Source organism: Rhinopithecus bieti, unplaced genomic scaffold (genome assembly GCF_001698545.2).
Source record: "Rhinopithecus bieti isolate Rb0 unplaced genomic scaffold, ASM169854v2 scaffold_3878, whole genome shotgun sequence".
Lineage (NCBI taxonomy): Eukaryota > Metazoa > Chordata > Mammalia > Primates > Cercopithecidae > Rhinopithecus > Rhinopithecus bieti.
In genome coordinates this window covers 5,318,246-5,324,526 of record NW_016805059.1, presented here as the reverse complement: position 1 = coordinate 5,324,526, position 6,281 = coordinate 5,318,246, and the positions used below count along the sequence as shown (strand labels likewise).

Below are 6,281 nucleotides of genomic sequence, written 5' to 3'. Positions count from 1 at the left end.
TTTGAACTCCACAAAACCTGGATCTGGATCCACAGTCCTTGCCCTGTTTGAGCTCCAGCCCAGGCCCCTCCGCCAGGGCAGAGCTTGGGAAGCCCCCTCAGGGCAGACCCACACGTTCTCCTCGGGTTCTGCAGCATCCCTGTTCTGTGGGCAGCATCACCATCAGGAGGCCGTGGGAAGAGAGCTCAGTGTTAGGTTGTTTTGTTTTATCCATTTATCAAGGAGAAGGTTGAATTAGAAGCCTTCCGGGGCCTTTTTCAGCCAAGTGCCTCGGGGATAACTGCATAGACTCGCTTTCCTTCAGAGTCCCAGTGAGAAGAAGCTAAAGTTCCAGCCGGCAGCCTCCGTTTGAGTAGAGCCGAGGAGCCTGATGTGATGAGAGCCAGAGCCCCGGGAGGCCTGTCGTGGCTGCAGTATGGCCACCCTTGGCCGAAGCTACTCTGCTTCGTGGCTTCCTCACTTCCAACCAGCACTCATCTTCATTCCCTACATTCAGATGGGCAGAGATGGCAGAAATGCCTGCTCACCACTGCCATGTGCACACAGGCACACATGGATATGTCTCTTGTCCCAGTGGGGCTTCGTTCTCATCCTGCTTTCCTACCTCCAGGCCACTCCTAATTCAAACCAGTATCTCAAATACTTATGTGGTGTTTAGTCTGTGCTAGGTGCTGTGGCGAATGGCACAAGGGCTCTGAGAATGGTGCATTTTCTAAAGAAGGAGACAGATGTGAAAATAAATAGCCACACTGCATAGAAATAACATGAAAGGATGTGGTGAAGGCCCAGTGTGTAAGCAACATGCTATCTGACTTCTTGAGGAGCAGTGAATTCTGATTTGGGTCGGGGGTGGGGAGGTTTTGTGAAGGAGGTGCTGCTAAAAATCCTGTGATAGATTGACAGGCCTCACCCCTCAGGGAAGAACAAAGTTCCTGGAGGGCCCTAATAGGAATCCTCAGCAGCTGTGCTTGGGAAGGTCCAGGGACCTCTCAGAGATAGGTCCAGGTGCCTGGGACGTGGGAGGGCTCTAGAAACTTGCTATTTGCCGCACGGAACCAAAGCATTTCACTATTTTAACAAGTGGTTCCGCTGGTCCGGAGTATCCCTGCTGGCTCTTAGCCCTGAAGCGGCGTGAGGGCTGGGCACATCGATAGCACTCGGCTCCTTCCCTCTGGAAATGCTTTTCCTTTCATTACCAGAACAGCCTCTCACCGTCTGGCCTGCCTCTTCTCATGCTATGTCGCAACAAAGCCACCTGCCTCCCATGAAAGACAGCATTGTTTTTCCACCCGAGCCACCCACGCCTGGGCAGGTAGAACAGCGGGTCCCCACTCCAGGGAACTCTCCCACTCGGGCCTGTCATGGCTCACGCCCTGAGCAGCTGCAGTGCTTGCCCTATGTGGAGGGTAGCAGGGTGCCTCCTGGACACCAGAATGGTGGGGTGCACTGGATAACGAGACAGTGGGTGTGGCTCCCATGAAATAAACAACCCCTGGGCATTGCACATCCAGGCACAGTGCTGCAGTTTTCTTAAAGATGTAATTATCTCTGGGAAAGCTACTCTCCTCAGAGCTCACTGACCCTTGGGGGATAAAATGTTGACAATAGGAAGAAATGTACGAGATTTTGTTTTGTTTTGTTTTTCTTTAGACAATTGAGTCACCCGCAATGACAGTTATGTAAAAGTCTCACTCCTGTAATCCCAGCACTTTGGGAGGCTGAGACGGGCGGATCACTTGAGGTCAGGAGTTCCAGGCCAGCCTGGCCAACATGGAGAAATCCCGTCTCTGCCAAAAATACAAAAATTAGCCAGGCGTGGTGGTGCATGCCTGTAGTCCCAGCTACTTGGAAGGCTGAGGCACAAGAGTCACTTGAACCGGGGAGGCAGAGGTCGCAATGAGCAGAGATCACACCACTGCACTCCAGCCTGGGCGACAGAGTGAGACTGCGTCTCAAACAAACAAACAAAACAAAAAAACACAGTTACATGAAAGCAAATTCTCAAAACTGAAGTCTCCAGGAAAAGAGCAAAGACCAGAACCCTGAGCATGCAAGGGAGAGTCAGGTGCAGGACCTCAGGGTGGGGTCTAGGGACACAAAACCCAGGCTGCTTCCACTGCTGGCTGCTTCTGGGGCTGGTGTTGCTAAGGGTGTGGCCCTGTCTTTAAAATGCCTGTTAAGACATAGACATTTCATGGGCAGAGCCTTTAAGATGAATTTTTAAATTTAGTGGAGTGTCTCACCTGAGACCTTCAGGCAAGAGTGGAGCACAGAGGAAAGAGGGTACGTGGTGTGGCATTCTGCGTGTGGGGTGGGGAGGGGGAGAGAGACAGAAATGCAAACAGAGAAGGCACCAGCCACAAGGCTTGGTCTATGGGAGGTGGCCTGAAGACCCTGGGCCCCTCAGGGCTGGCACTCCCTCAGCTCTTGTCTCTGCCCGGCCACAGAGCACATCTGCTCACACCTACAACTTCTCCACTCTGACATCAGCAAAGGGACAGCAAGTTTTATGCTTCAGGTTGTTTTCTTGCCTCCAGTCCTAGAAAAGCAAACTTGTAGGTGCTGGGCCCACGGAGCACCCCTGAGCCATCCTGTCTGCACCTCCAGGTGCCTGCATGTCCCTGCAGGCCCAGGACTCCTCTGTGCTGGCTGGGCAACTCTTGTTCACTTCCTTTTCTCACAGCCTCCTCTTCCCCCTTTCTCCTGTCTTTGTCATTTTTAATCCTCCCACTTCCCTCTCCATGTTCTCAGAGTGTCTTTCTCAAGAGAGAAGCAAACTGCAGGTGAAGGTGCATCACCAGCCATGAACAGGTAGCTTCCGAATCAAGTAGGATGGAAACGGTTTCTTCCTCCAAAGACTCTTAAAAGAGAAGCCCCTGCTGCACAATAGAAAGAGGCTCCGGAGGAGCAGTGAGCTCGGGGAACCCCCCTGAAGATCCCCAGTTTCTGTGTGCAGCTGCCTCAGGCCCAGACACATTCTTCCATCTGGAGCATGTCCCCGCAGATCTTCCCGGCCGCGGCTGTGGTCCGCGTTATCTCAGGCTGTCAGGTCTCAGAAATTAGAAACCATCTCATCTCATCAGGGTCATCCCACACTGTCTGCCATAGATGGAGAGGATTTCATGTGATGTTTTCTGAAGATGATTCTGTGGTCCCGGGAGAGCCCTTGATGGACGTGGCAGCCTTTGACCCTGTGCAGCCAGGTGGTTTATTCTCCCAGTGACTTTCCAACCAGATACTCTCAGTCAGAGTGAAGGGCTCCACTTAGAAACTCCCTTTCCCATTAACTCGTCAGAGTTATGCCATTCATCTTTATTCTTTTTAAAATATTTATACTCCAAGAAATTGTATGAGGAGTGAGCACACACCAATCATGTAACTGTCAAATGAAAGCCTTTCCTTAAATGTTCAAGGGCACTGGAGTAATAAATTTGGAGTCATGCAGATCTTGTTTCACGAGTGTGTACATGTGTATGAAACTTTATGTGGGTGGAAAACCAACAGGAGAAAAAAGAGCAGAAACTGTTGTGTGATTGCATCTTCCTGCCCGAGACATCCTGTGCTCTGCATTGATAACCTGCCACCAGTGAGTATTTTTTATGGCTTTTGAAGAACCCATTACGTGCATCACATTGGCATAATTTGGGATTTTAAGACATGGTCCTTCTCCTCAAGAAGCATATGATCTTTGGGGGAAAATAGAAAACTTACATGTGTGATTCATTATGGAGCGCCCTCCCCAGTCCACCTCCTAAGTAAAGCTGATGCATGTAGTACTCAGTGAGGTGTTCTGAAGGGAAGTTTAGAGGGGGAAGAGTGGCATGGGCTCAGGTGCCAGAAGAAGGTTCCATGGGTGGGTGCTCCAGGTCATTTGGGGGAACAGCAGATGCCAAAGCACAGAGGCAGGAAAAATGAACAGAGGTGGAGGCTTGTCATTCTACTCCTTGGTTCAGGAAAAGATCACGGGGCCAGGCAAGATGGCTCATGCCTGTAATCCTAGCACTTTGGGAGGCCAAGGCAGGAGGATCGCCTGAACCCAGGAGTTCGAGGCCAGGCTGGGGAACAAGGCAAAATCTCATCTCTGCAAAATTACAAAAATTAGCCAGGTGTGGTGGCACACACCGGGGAGGCTGAGGTGGGAGGATCACTTGAGCCCAGGAGGTCAATGCTGCAGTGAGCTGTAATTGTGCCACTACACTCCAGCCTGGGTGACAGAGTGAGAGCCTGTCTCAAAAAAATAAAATGTAATTTAAAAGATGAGGGCCTTTGATTCCCGAAAACTCTGATTGGAAACCATGAGCAGGTCACTTATTCTTGAAGCCTCAGTGTCTCATGAGCAGAAGGCTAAGAGGTGAGAGTCCAAACATGTGACCAACAGTATCAGCATGGGCACCACCCAGTAAGATATGACACTGGCCTTGTATTAACCTTCTAGCTGCAGTGTCATGAGGAGATGGCAGTACAGAGTGGCAGGGGGTGCCTGGGGCTCAGGGTAGCAGCTTTTACAGGAGCATCTTGTTATTTTAGCAGCCAGTACAAATGTACTGGTGTGTGCCAGGAGAATGTCAGCCCTGGTAATCATGATACTTGTTCTGCTGACCTTATATGGCCGTGGTAAAGATCAAATATCATAATGTACATGGGAGCACTTTGTAAAGTGTCACAGGCTATGCAAACACGAATTGTTGCTAATCCTGTCATTACAGGGTGGTGTGATGCAGTGTGGTATGCTGGGTAGAAAACAGAAATGCAAGCCTATAAAATAATAATGTAACCAGAAAGAGAGAGATTGTTGGGATCACTTATAATTGGATACAACTTATTTTATCTAAAAATATATACAGTTTAACATAAAGAACTAAATGTTAAAAAATTCTAATATGTCACATTCACAGCAAGATTACAAACCCAAGAGCAAGAATTTGTGACTTACTGCACCTTGTATCCTTTAGAGCAGAGGTTTTCAAACTCAAGACTCTTCATCCTTTTATTTTTTAAGAGACAGGCTGGAATGCAGCAATGTGATCACAGCTGACTGCAGCCGGGAACTCCCGAGCTCAACAATCTTCCCACCTGAGCCCCCTGTGTAGCTGGTACTACAGGTGCGTGCCACCATGCCCAGCTAAAGTCTTCACACTCTTTTTTTTTTTTTTTTTTACAAAGTCTTGCTCTGTCGCCCAGGCTGGAGTGCAGTGGCTTAATCTGGGCTCACTGCAAGCTCTGCCTCCCGGGTTCATGCCATTCTCCTGCCTCAGCCTCCTGAGTAGCTGGGACTACAGGCGCCCGCCACCTCGCCCGGCTAATTTTTTTTAGTGCAGACGGGGTTTCACCGTGTTAGCCAGGATGGTCTCGATCTCCTGACCTTGTGATCTGCCCACCTCGGCCTCCCAAAGCGCTGGGATTATAGGTGTAAGCCACCGTCCCCTGCCAGTCTTCACACTCTTAACAAGTTATTGATGAGTCTTCTCCTTTGGGAAGATAGATTAGACAAAATTCCATATTCCTCCCACGATGTACAGCTAAAAACTGTAGACATTCTGTATGAAACAAACACAAGAAAACTCTGAAAGGTGAGCAGAAGGCAGCAGATTGGCTAGGACCGCAGGACTCAAGGAGTCACGCAGTGGTAAATTCCTGGGCTCACTTTTTGCCCCATATATTCCAGACTTGGGGCTGAAGAAGCTGGCAACCTGGAAATATCAGTGGGCACTGACCAGAAAAGCCCCAGTAAAAGCCTCCCCTCTCTAGCCAGAAGACCAGGAAAGGGGTAGCAAAACAAGATGAAAAACTTGTAGGCAGTAATCACTCTAGGCCAGCCAAAACCCATAAGCGCACCCAAACCCAGGCTAGCAGAGGCAGGTGGGGAGCCTAGGCCTCTACTCTCGTGAGGCTGCAACGAGGCACCTCAGCACCCGCAGCGGGCTACTGTCAGAGAAGGCCACGAAGACAGCCAGGATATCATCTCTGCCAGCCTCTCAGTCCCTCTCTCTTTCTCACACACACACACCACACATACACACACACATACACACATACACACACCACACTTACACACACGTGCACACACATGTACACGCACACCACACATATACACACACACACCACACACATCCACACATCACACACACAACACACATATAGACACACATGCACACACATACACACACATCCACACACATAAGTATACCACACACATACACACGTACACACACCACAGATACATACACACATATATACATATGCGTACACACAGAAAACACATATACACATAGACACATACA

The 6,281-nt window shown here is 49.6% G+C and overlaps 1 long non-coding RNA gene across 1 annotated transcript; it reads left to right on the top strand.

Moving 5' to 3' along the window:
* The first annotated feature begins 2,252 nt into the window (after nucleotides 1-2,252).
* Nucleotides 2,253-3,446, top strand: LOC108529012 (uncharacterized). Its single transcript, XR_001885375.1, has 2 exons — nucleotides 2,253-2,283; nucleotides 2,754-3,446. It is a non-coding gene; the product is annotated as an uncharacterized LOC108529012 (long non-coding RNA).
* The last annotated feature ends 2,835 nt before the right edge of the window (nucleotides 3,447-6,281 follow it).